At 40.9% G+C, this 15,345-nt stretch overlaps 1 protein-coding gene across 3 annotated transcripts in view; it reads right to left on the bottom strand.

Moving 5' to 3' along the window:
• Positions 1-15,345, bottom strand: part of EYA3 (EYA transcriptional coactivator and phosphatase 3) — a 65,121-nt gene that overhangs the window by 45,561 nt on the left and 4,215 nt on the right. The gene's annotated exons all lie outside the window — the stretch shown is intronic.

The raw sequence follows: 15,345 nt of genomic DNA, 5'->3' as shown, positions 1-15,345 counted from the left end.
GGAAATTTTGCAGATGATTACTTTCACAACCTTATTAATTTTTGCAACTCGACAGATAAAGGCATGCATCCTCTGGGACTTCCACCTCTGTCTGACCAAAATTTATTAAAAATACGTCCTATTCACTCGACTGCACTTCTCTACCCCTCTCCTTTCAGGGCCAGCATATTAAAAACAAAATCCAACCCCTTCAAACACGCTCCATCTCAAACATACCAGAAGTAAGTAGGTATTTCCTCTCCCATCCTAACAGAACTGTCTCTTCATGCACACAAAGCAGAATTATAAGTGGCTTACCTCAATTAAAAGAAATGCTGAAAAAAACACTTAATGGTTTGGAAGAAAGTAAACACAGCAACACCACATATACTTTCTCTGCTGAGCTAGGACCTTTTCCTGCCTCCATGGCTATGGAAATTTTGCTGTAAACCTCTATGGAAATGCGGAAGGCCATTTATTCAGCTGCTGTTTTCTCTAGTCCTTTCCATCTGCACATCCCGCCTAGAACATTCAAGCACCTTCACATTACAAAATTGTCCCCAGGAACAGGGGCAAGACCAGCTAACCAATATGACTTGACAGTGTCCTGAAAACAATGGCTGCTTGCCTCCCCTGCCAGACGTACTTAAACTCTTGCTCTCTATAGCTAGCTTGCTCCCAAAACAGGCAAGCTGCTGCAAAACACCATACTGCAAACACAGGAAGGCTTTGGAGGCTGGAATAATTTCCCATTATCCATGAAAACACAAAGGATTTGTTTTCTCTTATCAGAGGAAAAACAGAGGTTCTGTAAAGAGAGTGATCTTATGCGCCAGGGTAAAATTTTCTTCAGGGTTTGAGTATTTTCCAAGGTTACCTCCCCCAGTCAAAGGCTACTTCCCATTACTGCCTTAACTGTACATCAACAGAATTTACAATATGTCTCATAATTAACTCAATTTCTTTTGAAATGACCCTACAGACATCAAACACAGGAAAGTATACGCAGCAGGTGCCTGCCAGCATTCCAGTTTTTCCTCTCAGTTTTAATCACAGTTTTATTTTAAACATAAAGGTTTATTTCCTTTTTACTTTAATAGGAATAATCTAGAAAAATCAAGACCGAAGAGAAACCGTGCCATTCAAAGACTATGAATAGGAGGATCTGAAGAAGGGCCTGAATTTGATCCCAGCAAGTCTTGTCCTTTGCTTCTGTATTTGAAACTTTTTCAGATAATGCCTTAGAAAAAGCCAAAGCTAAACTCTTCCGCATGGAAAAAGATCTCAGATCAAAATTTGATCCATTCAGTAGTAAAGTACCATTCCACATACTGTTTCAAAGCTCTTAGTAGTTCTTTAATTTTATTTGTGAGAAGTCACTAATTAGTTAGAAAAATTGGAAAATTGCAAGAGTTGTCATCCGACCCTGTTAGTTTATAAGTTAAATTACACTTTCCACCAAAACCCTCTTTTGCAAACGAGTGGTGCATCTTGAAGCACCCGAAAGCAAAACTCAAACTTTTGAACAAACCAAAGTAGTACAGCAGCAACTTCTCGCCTAGATGGGGAGCAAAAACTTGACTTCTAGCGGTTTCACGCTTCCTTCTGGGGAATACTCTGTACCTTCAGAAATAGCAAATTTGGCAGAAGACTTCTTGCAAAGATACAGTATTGCTTTCTATACCACAAATGACTGAAGCTAACAAAGTGCTGCTACTGCTGATGGAGGAGTTCCTGCCCCTGTCGGACCTCCAGCCACTCTTATTCCCTTGACGCCCCTTCCAAACCGTGTGGCCAAGCAGTAGTCTGGATCTGAGCCTCGATCTTGTTCTAACGTCAGAGGAAAGCCACCAAAACCCAACATTTTTGCTAAGTTACTCTAACTGCCACCAGCTTATCACACAACCCCATGCTTAAGGGAGCCAAGCGAATGGAGAACAGCAGGAACGAGAAAGGGGGAGAGCAGGATCTCCTGCTTCAGTGACAGCCCCTGTAACAGTAGGGTTATGCGGTTTGTTTAACGCCTTTACCATCTTATTCATTTTTTACTTTGGCAAAACAGAGAACATAAAAACCCCAGCGATATACACATGGCTTGCCCACCTTTCAATCCGTATACCATGCAACCAAATTTCTCTGCAGAGCAACTACAGGACTTTGCTAGCATCCGGGCACAAAAGTCACTTGCTGCCACAAGCTCCTACAGGGAAGGAGAGGAACATCTCTAGCCCTGTTTCCACACACAGCCGGGGCAGGGAAGCTCTCACTAGCTCAGCGAGCACCCGCCGAACCTAGCTAAGCGTTGGCAGGTTCAGCCGCAGCTCGCTGACCGCAGGGGAAGGGCTGAGGGGAGCGGCGGACAGCTTCAGCGCACAAGCCCAGGCGAGGAGGATTCAGGGCGCAGCTGTTCTGGCTGTGCTCGTTTCCCTAACAGCAGCTCTCCAACACGCCTAATCCCCCCGCTCTGCCAGCCCGCAGCCACCACACACGTGTGCTTGAGCAGACCTCAGGCTGCCAGGGCAGGACACTCTGCCCTCTGCCCCCCCTGCTCCCTTCCGGGAGCACTTCCAGGTACCCTAAGCCACCGCCTTGGCTCTAAGGAAAGGTAAGCACCAACTGCAAATCCAGCACCCTGTAGCTGCTGAGCTTGAACTACCTCGGTATATTATCTCCCTTAATAAACATCTCTCCTCGAACAAAGTTGGTTTTTAAAAAACAGAAGAGAAACACCGGTGAGCTCCTGGGCTGCATCTCAATTCTCCAAATTAGATTTTTAAATTTGGTACAAATCAAAGGATTTTGATGAGCTTTAGATAAGCTTAATCTCACCACTTCTATTACAGAACGTTCTAAACCCATAAGCAACCACATCGTAAGAGACAAAATCAGATCTGAGATATCCTCGGCTCCATATGTAGTCCAAATCATTGCCCTGTTTACATCCACAAATGGAGCTGCCAATGCAACGCCTGCATGGGAGAACTGTGGCTGCCTCTCCTCCTGCCCCCTCTTCCCACACAGAACTGCAGCGTCCTAATGGTTGCTAACCTTAAAAGAGCAAAATTCAACGGTTAAGAGCCTTAGGGGTTGCTGGGGTTTTGGTTTCGTTTGGTCACTTTTTCTGTCTGAATCTTTTTGTCTTTTTTGGGGGGGGGGTGAAGAAAAGGTCTGAAAAGTAGATTCTGATGGTCAGAATAACTTCAATGGGCCACCAGCCTTATGAATGAAAAAAACCTGTACAAAACAACTAAATATAAAACATGCCATCAAATGAGTTGCTGCAAGAAAAAAGAAATGCAGCAAAGAGATTAAAGATTAGAGCTTTAAACTCCTAAAAAATGGAAAAATACCATACTTTTTCTCTTTGTGATTTTCATCATTTTCCTGTGGAACTGTCCTCAGGAAGTGATTTTATTAAATCAGCAATTTTCTTCATCTGCTAAATAATTTATTTTGTAATATCAAAAAATCTGAACAAAACAACATCATTATTTTTAATTTAGACTTGTTTTGAATAGCCATCCTAGTTTAATTCCAACTTCCTCAAAACGCCAGCAATGTAAAATACCAGGAAGGATAGATGTTTTACATGTCTTTCTATCTTGCTTGCTCAATTTATTGAAAAGCATTATTCTAAATTTCAAAACAAAAGGCACCATAGCAGAGGAATGGACTACAGAATCTCATGTATCAGTTGTCTGCTTTCCGTTCTGCACAACATCGCTATTACAGTATTTCCCGTATTAAAAACCCTGGCAAGTTATATACAGTTTCTAGCACTAAATTCTGTTTTTAAAATCCTAAAATGCAAAGTCTAGCTCAATCAGACTCTTTAAAACTACACATTATGGATATAATTCCCTAAAGCTACCTGCTATTAGCATCCGGGTAGACTGCTGTTTACTTTTATTCTGTTCAAGTCCATCTGCTTTGGCTTTGGATATAAAATTTCAGCTGATGAACAGTTCCTCTCTCAAGCTGCAAATAATTGAAATTAAGGATACCGTGACAAAAACAACAAGCAGTAATTATACTGATTAGAAAAAAAAAAGCTGTTTGTATACGGTCTTATATTATTTTAAAATAGCCACTGCTCCCCTTAAAGCAACCTTGAGTTAGCTTAATGAAATTAAAGCTATTAAACAAAAAGTTAAAATGTTTTGTTGGAGTATGCATGAAAATGTGATCTACGCAGTTATTTCAATTCCTTATTTCCTAAAGGGCCAGCAGTCTACCATGAACAGTAATATATGAAGTAAGCAAAAGAAAAGAGTCTAAGCTCCTTCTATTTTCCAGTAGAGCACGTCATGGTAATTTCTCCCATTCTGCTACACTACACTGCAACCAGAGCTTCTAAGTGATCTAAACCACCACCCAACCACGGCAGGATTTTTCCTTGCAATATTCTTTTATCCTGTGCCACTCACCATGTGACACACTACTCCTTTCAGAGAAGAGCAGAGCTTGGCACAGTGGGATGTGGTGAAGCCCCCTCCACCCCTTAAGTTGAATTAAAAGCACTCAAAGAAATAAATTCAAAAAGCAAAGAGGGAGAAGAGACAAACACTGACATTATGTACTGCACAGCTGCCAGGTGCTTTTTATTCTGGAGGTTTGTGACTTAAGTTTTAGTGATTTCATATTTTAAACTGTTAGCAATGATTCAAAGCCATTCTCATTGTGAAGTGATATGCCATCGTAACAGTCACAGTATGTAGGGGAAATGCCTCTATGGGTACCCTAAAAGGTACAAAATAAAGCCGCAGTTGTTTAAAATTAGGTCCAATCACTCTTCTCGAGCTCCTGTTGCAAATTCTGAAAATAAGGGGAAAAAAATTGCACAGGATTAAGAGCGAACTGTTGATAGTCTAACAATTTGCAACAACCACCATGTTTGAGTTCACATAATAAACTCAAAGGACTTCATTACATGTTCAATCTTTGGCATTATTATTTTTTCCTTTTTTTTTTCTTTTGCATACATTAACTGCTGAAAATATATATTGGTGTTTCAACATCATGGCACAAAATCTTGACAAAAATCTTGGCAAATTATTTAGGCAAAATAAAAAAATTCCTTCCCTCAGAGAGTTAAAAACGTGTTATTAAATGGTTAAATTGATACATACTGGGTCAACCACAGGACCACTTCTATCAAACACATACCAAGAGAGGACTTTCCTAAGTCTGCTCCAGTACTTATTCACCTGTCACTGTTCTGTGCAACCTAGAAGCAGAATCATGTAATCACATGCAAAAAAACCCTCAGGATTTTCTGCTTTTATATTTCCAATTGTTCACGAACCTGAATCTTCAGGCAAAACATGCTAACAGCTATCTCCCCTGCAGGCAGTGATCTGTGACCCTCCACATCGATCTGTGAGCAGGCATATGGATATCACCTTTTTGTTCCAGGGATAGATTTCTTTACGATTTCATTCTTCCCATATCCCAGCATCTCCACATCCAGCTGTGCTACTATTTTATCAGTCAAGCCACAGAAATTGTTTCAACTTGGTACTCAACGTTGCCAAACTAACTTGCTATCTACACCAAGAAAGCAAATCTAATCCTCTCTCTGGTGTTACAGGGTTTCTTATGAGGGTTTGGCAAGAACAGGCATTCATCTGAAGTTTTGGAGAGTCTCCCATTTTGTTTTTACACAGCTTGATTAAAGATTACAGGAAATGGCAGCGGCAGCCTGGTTCCTAATTTGGTCTGTATAATAAAATGACCCCCTTGTGCAGCTGTCAGGAATTGAGCAATTCTGAGTACTAAGCTTCAATTTTTCCTTCCTTTAGGCAAAAACAAATAGCAAAAGCACTTTAGAAACTTGTGCCATCATATTAATGCAAATAAAGTAAGTGGGCAAATAGAAGGCTAGGCCTGTAAAATGTTTATCTGCTAAATCTGAATAAAAGCTCAAAAAACTTTAAAGATTCCTAAAAAGAAAAGGAAGTTGCAGTTTCCAATATGCTCATGCAACTCCAGGAGCACACAAAGAAAGACAGGGCAGAGCAGAAGAGCAGGGGCCCATTTAGCTTTCCTCCTCCACTAAGGAATGAAATACTTGATAGAAATAATTTGCTTTCACAAGTAGAACTGCAAGGAATTCAATTGGCAATCTACTTCTCATGATGTTCAGAAGTTAATTTATAAATATCATATTGAGGCCACACATTCAGTATCCGACCATCTTCACATGACTGGTTCATTTCTTTTAAATATACAAGAATTACATGTATTACTTTAGCATTTGAAAATACAAATGAAGCAAGAAGGAGAAAGGATCTGACTTTTTAACTTCAAAATGTGATGTCCCAAAATCATACCGTTTCTAACACTATCAGTAATCAACTTCTCAGTCAAGAGTCTTGCTTTCCACAGCAATTTTTAAAAATTGCCTCTAGGTAAAATCCATCTTTTAAGCCCACCATACAATATCTCAAGCTTTGTTTTGTTCAATCCATCCCCTTTGTAAGTACAGTTCCCTAATATTTTCCTTTTTTTTCCTCAACAGCAGGTAGCAGTCATCCAAAAAAAAATCCAAAACTAAATATATCTAATAAATGAAAGCTGTGCTACACATCAGCCCGCTGATTCCATATCGTCAACAATCCACCAGATCTCACAGCAAAGATTTATGCTCTGCTATTCTTCGTTTTTCCCCCCTCACTCTCCACACACACCCACACACAAATACGCACACATAACGCATATACGTTTCCACAATATTGTGAAAAATAGCAGATTAAATCTTTGCTGCAACATCTGCTGGATTGCTTACTGCTCTCAATCCAGGTTCTCTCTCTCCTTTTCTTACCCTGGTAAGAATCAGAATACAAACACTGTAACAGTTTAGGGGGGAAGGCAGATTATTCGCCCTGTTTTTGAAGGTATGAGCAGCCATGACAAGCACACAAAAACAATCCTGCAGGATCGAAGGTTCTCAGTTTGAATAAAACTTCTGAATCTTCAAATGAGAAATAAAAGCATGCAGTACTTATAAACCAAGAAATTACTGAAAATAAATGGGCATGCAAATATATTTTTAGGTTAAGTAATACTTATTTCATTAATTGGGATTTTTATGTTATTTCTAATTCTTTGAAGCATTGTCACCATTACAACTGTCTGCAGCTCACTTAGCTTGCACAATGACGGCAGGCACATAGCTTGATTTCCCAGTTCTTGTGCAATTCTGTTAAGTTTGATTTTGAAACACAGCAGGGAAATTTTTAATGGGGAAAAAGCTGTTTTCACAAAAGGAAAATGTGGAAATAATAACTTCATCTTAGAGAAAAACAACTCCCACTGAGCCCAGAAACAACTTGACAATTTCTTCTAGATAGATCTACCATGTACATAGCTCATGTAGCACAAGATCATGAAAGGGCTATTAACCTTTTACTTTCAAAACAAAGCACAGTAATTTATATAAGCATAACAAAAGTAGAAAAGTCAATTTCTTTCTCTTTTCACAAGAATTAGACCTGCTTTGTGGCTTAACAGATTTTTCCCTAAAAACACAAACCAGAAAATACCCAATATCTTGTGGTTTCCATACACTTTCTGAATTTCAGATAAACGATAAATGGATTGCAAAATTCTAGAGCTGCAGCTTTGGAGAGAAAATTATGTTTGTCTTGGAGCTTTTTAAAAACAAATTTTCAAACAAGAGAGCATATTGCCTTTAATTTTTAGGTGTCACTTCCTACATACTAAAATAGACTAGTAAATTTCCTGATCACCCACCCACAAAAGACCAAAAATTTTAATCCAGCTCTATCAGTAAGAGAACAAACCTGCAACAAATTAACCACAAAAAAATGAGTTATTTACATTATGCAGTTGCAATTTTTATTTTCAATATGAGATTTGTGAACACACACTGAGAAGTCATGTAGCTATCACCACAGGTTACCAGGAAATTAATGTCAGTAGTTCTATTAGAGAGAAACTGTTTCAGTACTCAACTTACACTACAATTGTATCAAAAAGGTTGTAACCATGGCAAATTTAGTTATTTCTCTTGTTATTTTGCATTAGAGGCAGCCAGGGCATTTATCACTGTGCAATCAGTTCGGAGGACATCTGTAGCTATTTGTGTCTTAGCAACAACAGTTGCTGAGTAACCTGCTCAAAAAAAAAAATAAAATAAAATAAAATAAATTAAAGAAAGAATAAAGTACTGGATATTTGAGATTTTTTAACCAGGAAAAAAAAACAGTTTAAATGTTGGTGTTCAATGCTCAGGTTCTCAGTAACAGCCATTACATCTAATTAACTGTAGTTCTTAAACCACTTGTTTAACACAGCATCCAGCCCCGCTGGTAGAGGCAGACGGGACACAGAAACACCTTACGGGGTCAGACGAGCGGGCCGTCCAGCCCAGGGCTCTGTCTCCAGCAGCAGCAAGAGCAGATGCTACTTGCAGGGAGTATGCGAGCCTGGCTACTCACCGCAATCCACTCCTCATGTACACCCCCAGCAACCACAGCCGTTGGGTATGAGACAGCAGAGGGGACGTCCCTGCCTCAGCCTCTGGCATCCATTCATGGATCTGTTGCCCATGAACTTGTCCAGTCCCTCTCCAAACATGATGCTATCATCTTCTCCCACAGTCTCCTGGGGCAACCAGTTCCAGCAGCTCACAACATGCAGCATAAAGAACTTCTGTTTTAAACCAGTCTCCAACTAGTTTTCGAGTGCTTTCAGTTCTAGTACAACAGGATTTGGCAAGCAGCTCTTCTTTCAGCACATCCACTCCCTTCAGGTTTTGTAAACCTTGATTACATCTCCTCTCCAAATTAGAGAGTCCCAGACTAAGTCCCAGCCTTTTTAGCTTCTCTTCATAAGGCAGTTGCTCCATCTCCCAAGATCACTAAGTTCAGCCTTACATAGATATGGTTTAGATTGCTTTTCCCTAGACAAAATATCTTAAATTTATCTACAGAGATCCTTCTAGAGTTCCTTGTCCTTGATGTGGCTTTTTATGACTCAAAAGAACTTAGTAATATCTGTAAACTTGGAGATTTGACTGTTCATTCATTTCACAAGATCACTGGTGAAGATGCTGAATAAAACCAGTCTTGAGGGCACTACACTGCTGACTCTATTCCAGCCTTAGAAGTGACTGCTAAGTGCTGTCCTTTGCTCTCTGGGCTTGCTAACCTAGCTGGAGCACTTTTAACAAGGTTTGACAGGGAAGACCAAAGATACCCGAAGTGGAGGAAAGCACACACAAGACAGGACAACAGAGGAAGCTCTCATACTTCCCTCGAGAAAGTGGGGCAACGGGGAGCCCAACTGACCTGTCTGTAAACCAATATACACAGCCTGGGAAACACACAGGAAAAACAAGAAGTCCATGCAGTTGCAGAACTACAACCTCACTGGAAATACAGAGGTGTAATGGGACAGCTCACATGACTGAAGTGCTGTGATGAAAGGATACAGGCTCATGAGGAAAGATGGTGGGGGGCGGGGAGGGTGTTAGGCTCTGTGTAAAGGAGCTGCTTAAACACATAGAGCTCTGCTATGGGATGATCAAGAGACCTGTCAAGATCTTACAAGGTCAGGATCAGAGAGGTAGCCAACAAGGGGAACATTGTGGTGAATGTCTACTAGAGATCCCCCCCCTCACCAAGAAGTGAATGAAGCCACATTTCAACAGCTGGAATAAGCCTAATGACTGCAGATCCCGATTTTAAAGAGGAACTTTAACCAACCCACTAACTTCTGGGAGGGCAACATGGTGGGGCATATGAAATTCAGGATATTTCTGAGCACATCAAAGACAATTTTTTGATACAGGTGCTAGGTGAGCTGACTTGGGCAGGTGCACTGCTGGACATGCTACTCACTAACAAGGACAAACTGGTGAGGGATGTGATGATCAGTAGCAGCCTTGACTGCAGTGACCATGACATGGCAAGAGTTCAAGAGAGAAGCGAGGCAAGTAACAGAAGAAATAGCTGGACTTTTGCTTGTTTGGGAGACTGATAAGCAAGACACCACAGGAGGGTCTGAAGAGCAAAGAAGCCCAGGAGAGATGGCTGATCTTCAAGGACAACCTCCTCCAAGCACAAGAAAACAGTCTATCCCAATGTGTAGGAAAATAAGCAGATGTGGGAGGAGGCCAGTTCAGCTGAACTTCTGACTCAGCTCCAAAAGGAAGTGTATGGGAGGTGCAAGCAGACACCAGATACATGGGAGGAGTTCAGGAGAATCAAGCAGGCATGCAGAAATGGAATTAGGAAGTTTGGCTGAGGTCAAAGCTGGCAAGGGATGCAAAGGGCAACAAGAGAGGCTTCTACGGGCACACTGGCAGTAAAAGGGAGATGAAGAAAACTGCTGACCTGCTGCTGAGCAATGAGCCAGTGATCTACTGATGAAGGACACAGGAAAAGCTGAGGTGTTCAATGCTTTCTTTACTTCAGGCTTCACTGGCAGGGTCTGCTCTCAGGCCTCCCAAGTGGCAGAGCTTGGAGGAAGAAAGTACTACTTGTCAGGGCCCCGAGCAAATTTTCTCCCCTCGTGGGGGTTTTGCTGTCTGGGCTTGGTTGCCAAGGCTGGCTGCCTTGGGGACAGCTGTTCTAGAAAGTTCTGCTTGGATGCTAGCAAAGGCCACCACTCCCTCCCTTAGGAGCTGCTTTTAAGCTGAAGCCCTTGCCTTTGGCCCCCACCTGAGCGACAACACAGCTGGATTGCAGGTCATGCCTATGCCAAGCCTGTTGACCCTGACCAATGGACTGACCTCCTGGCTAGACCTTGGAACTGATTCATTATTATGGACTTGCCTGGAAATCACTGGACTGTGACTGACCACAGCTACTGTCTCCAGACCCAACCCTGACTCGACTTCCCAGCCTGACCTTAGATCTGTCTCACTACGGATTTGTCTGGCAATTTGGACTCTCAGCTGAACCTAGCTACATACCATCACTGCACCTACCCTGCTCATCTTGCTTGGGTGGGACTGTGCCCTTGTCAGTGAGGCCACTGCTGCTGTCTGCCTTGCTGTCATGGTCAGTTCCCCTTCCCTTAGGGACTAGCCTGCCTGCCCCAGTGCTCTCTGACACTGCCAATGGTATAGAGAGATGAAGTTAGGGTCTATCTTAAGCAAATTGGACATATACAAGTCTATAAGACCAAATGGGATAGTGAAGGAGCTGGCAAATGTCACTGCAAGGCTGCTCTCTATCATCTTTGAAAGGTCATGGCAATCAAGCGAGATCCCCGATGACCGGAAAAAGGCAAACATCACCTTCAAAACAGGCATGAAGGGAAATATAATAATATATATAATAAACTTTTCTTCCAAGCCTGTGGAAATTTAGTTTCTTTAACTGAACCTTTGCAAAGTTTTTTTGAAAGTCTATTTTATGCCTTGGTTCCCTCTATCCACACACTTGTAAAACTCCAGTGGATTGACCAGGTGGCATCTCCCTTTACAGAAGCCACACTGTTTTCCAACAGACCATGCTTTCCTGTGATCAGTTATTTTTTTCTTTAAAATGTGTTATCATCTTACTGCTGGTGGAACTCAGTCACCAGTATGTTGTCCTCAGGATACCCTCTTGAGCCCTGTTTGTAGATGAGAATTATACTGAAAGTCTATTTAATTCTCTGGCACAACAGCTGTTTGTAAGCTGGTCTAGAGAACTTACTAACATTTAACTAACCCACCAGGTCGCATTCTTCTTGTATATTTACTTAAACCTGATCTAGCTCCTCTGACCCATCTGATCGAGCTACATCTGAACCCACCCACATGGGCCTGCTGCTTCCATCTACCAAGTTGCATCTAATTGTACTGTGGTTACTATTACAGTTGTCCCACTAATAGCTCAAAGTAGGTCTTATGCACCACCAAATTCAGAAAAGCAGCTTTTCTTGAAGGTTTAAACTTGGTTGATCTAGGAAGCAGTCATTTATAGTGTTTAAAAAATGTTCCCTCTACCTCTCTTCGTGATGAGGCATTGAACTGGTCTCTGTTGAGGTAGTTGAAATCTCCCACCATTACTGTCTTAAAATTGCAGCTTCTCTGGTCTCACTTAACAGTTCCTGATCTCTGTCATCATCCTGATCTGGGGGTTGGCAGTCAGTCCTATCAGTATATTTAAGGTATGAGATTTCCACCCATCCAGACCTGATATTGCTTCTCTTTTCCTGTTACCCTTTATACAATCCTTCGTATGCAGTGCCGCTCTCCCACCTATACTATTCCACCATTTCTATAAAGCTGGTACCCTGACAATACTGCATCCCATTGACAGTCTCCTTCTGCCATGTCTCAGAGATGCTTGCTACAGTCTGGTTATCATCTGATGCCAATCACAGTAGCTCCCCACAACCACTATCAAAAAGACATCCCTAATCACATTTAATTGATATAATACCTACCATTAAATAATACTATTGTGTCAAGAATCACCTAGAACCAGAAAGAACACACTTGGAATTCAACAACCCCCAAACTTGTAATTAACATTGTATTATTATTAATACTTATCAAACAAATGCAGACCCATATGGTAAAAGATGCTCTTGTATCTTCATGCTACAGCTCACTGGCAAAATCCTTTTCTCTCTCTGCTCTTGGCAGGTCAGCTAAGTTACAAATAACAGCAAACATCTCACAAATGGAAGTATCATATCCTTTGCTAGGTACAATTTTGGCAAAGAGACCTCTGATGACTTTTTTCCAGATTCCACCCCAAAGGTCCTATTTCTTCCCATACCCTCTTTCTATCCTGCTAGTTTGGTTCATTCCTCTTCAGTATAAATCATAATACATGGATGCTACCAGTGACCAACTCACATGTTAACCTAAGAATCTCTGAGCTGATCCTGAGTATGTACTGCACTATTTTGTTATAAAAAGAGAAAGAAAGGGTTATGATTCCTTTATTGTGAGTGCATGTAGCTCACCTGTTCTCCAGACTAAGACAATCAGTAAAAAAGTTACATTTAAAGGCACATAAATAGTACAAGTTTTCTATACAGGCCTCAAAAGATATGGCAACATCTTGCAGCCAGGACAACAAAATTTTTACAGCAAAAAACAGGCTCATATTTCCTTTCTTTTCCCTGTTGTCCTTCCATCCATTCCCATTTTCTTTTTCTTTTTCATGCCATTATTTATTTGAACTGTTTAACTGTCAGTCTAGTCATTTCACAAAACTATATATTTAGCACATCCAAAGTATTTTCAGTTCAAGAGTATGAGAGATGGCTCATTCACATCAACAATTCTCTTCTCCAGAGGACACAAAGAGATTTCTAGACAATTTAATTTTGGCCACATAAGTTTTCAGTCTTTTGATCTGTCTTACTTCAAACTTTTCTCTTACTATAGAGAAAGATACCTTTGCCCCTTGCATCCTTCCAAGTCTTCATTTAAACGCAGAAAAGAAGTGCATTGAGCAACCCGGCATGGATTACTCACTGCCTTCAAACAAAGGTAGCGCTATTAATGAGCCTCTGGGTTCACCCACAAGAAGCAACAACAAACAGAATCCGTCTCCGAATCCACATCCGACTCATGCTACTTACACAGCAAAATCATTGGAAGGCCCTGAAGGAGCAAGAAGGCCTTTACCGTGAAGCTATGACAAAGGCAGAACAGTGGAAAAACTCTGAACTTTCTCGAACAAAACTTATGTTAATATAGGTCATGATCTACAGAAGTCTCAGTCAGACTGTCTATTTTACCTGTTACAAAGAGCAACGAGACAGTCTGGGGTCTACAGACAACCATCAAGCTCTGGGGTTTTCTTTTTTTTAAACTGAATGCATTTCCTGAGTTACAGCTTTTAAACGGAGGGGGGAAAGAGGTGTGACAAAGAAAAGCATGAGAGCTTAGGGTTCATAAAACGGAGGTTTCAAGAAGAGACTCAAACCTTGTCTACACCTTTCCTCGGGGGAGGGTTCTTCATATGCATGTGCGTTTCTCTGATCAACATTAAAAAATGAACAAATTAATACACTGGTTCAGGCATCATGTAAACCAGGTCCTCTAACCTTTCGGTACGTACAAATGCTGCTCGATTCCAAGAGGAAGTAAACAAGATCATGAAAATATTTTCATTGCTATAAAAACATTTTATTCAGTCCTTGTCATTGAGAATTAATTCCTAACTACACAACAAATAAATCCTAGGAAAAAATAGTACTGTCTGTTCTGAAGTTTCTGATACTTGCAGACTAAAATCTGGAATATACTATGGACTTGAACAGATAAATGACTAGGTCATTGCTTTACTGAGATATATGTAACTGACTGAGTTGTGACAAGTGATAACACTGTGTACGTTACTTTTCGCTGACACGAGTTGCAAAGTGAACCACATTACCCAAACTAACCGCAAAGGTAAACAAAGACTGTTTAACCTTACACTCAGCCGAGTTACAATCAGTTTTATTTGACAATGGGGATAGGCAAGGAGCACAGGCACAATTAATTTCTGCAGCTTATGCAATGAGTGACTTCCTGGCAAGTCCTGGTAGCTCAGTCACTTGTGACTGCGCGCCCATCCCTGGAGAAGCCAGGGGCTCAGGTGAGTGACTAACATCGTGACTAAAATATCGGCAGAACGAGCAGAATGATATACACCCTCTGGATTGTGTTCTTCCTCTTCTATGAGCAGCACGTGTGGCTCGCTCGGGCACAATTCACAAATGAGTCTGCCTAGTGGGAAAGACATCTTGTCTTAACTCCTGATTGCCACAATGGAATCTCAGTGACTTGCACAGCTGACGGGAAAGTGGATTCTGACCAAACACAGGTAGATTATGCAAAAGGCCTTAGAAGATAAGATCCCGGGGAGTACTTTAGTCCAAGCACTGTTCTTACCTCATCTCACCAAGTAATTAGTATCTTTTTGGTTATCATATTTACAAGGTAACTTTTGAGAAATAACAGTCCACAACATTTTCTACTGCCTTTTAGCTCCAAAAACTGTTAATATCAAGAAATTCCTCAAAGGGCTGTCTTTCTTGACTTAGGCCTGTTCCAGCCAGCAGTGTCTGCCAAAAATTTTCTCTTTAAATAGTCCACCCTTTATTTTAGTCATTGAAAAATAAGCTGCCTGACACATGATGGGTTCTGAAAGATTCAGCCTTTAAGACCTAACATTTTCAGCAATCCCCAATTATATACGTCCTTTATAACAGCATTCACAAAAAAGGTTAATTTAGAGATTACAGAAAGTTAATGAACAACTTGGTACTGTTTTTTTCTTCAGCATAAATGTAAATTCTTTAGGTCCTGGAGAGCTACTAAATAGATTAATAATTCAGAGACAACAACCAACTATTGCCATCTTATTACAAAATGCAGAGAGCAGTGATATCATTGAC

The sequence above is a fragment of the Apteryx mantelli genome, chromosome 27, assembly GCF_036417845.1.
Source record: "Apteryx mantelli isolate bAptMan1 chromosome 27, bAptMan1.hap1, whole genome shotgun sequence".
NCBI classification, from domain to species: Eukaryota; Metazoa; Chordata; class Aves; order Apterygiformes; family Apterygidae; genus Apteryx; species Apteryx mantelli.
Note: the sequence above shows the minus strand (reverse complement) of the source record. Positions and strands in the feature narration are given on the sequence as shown.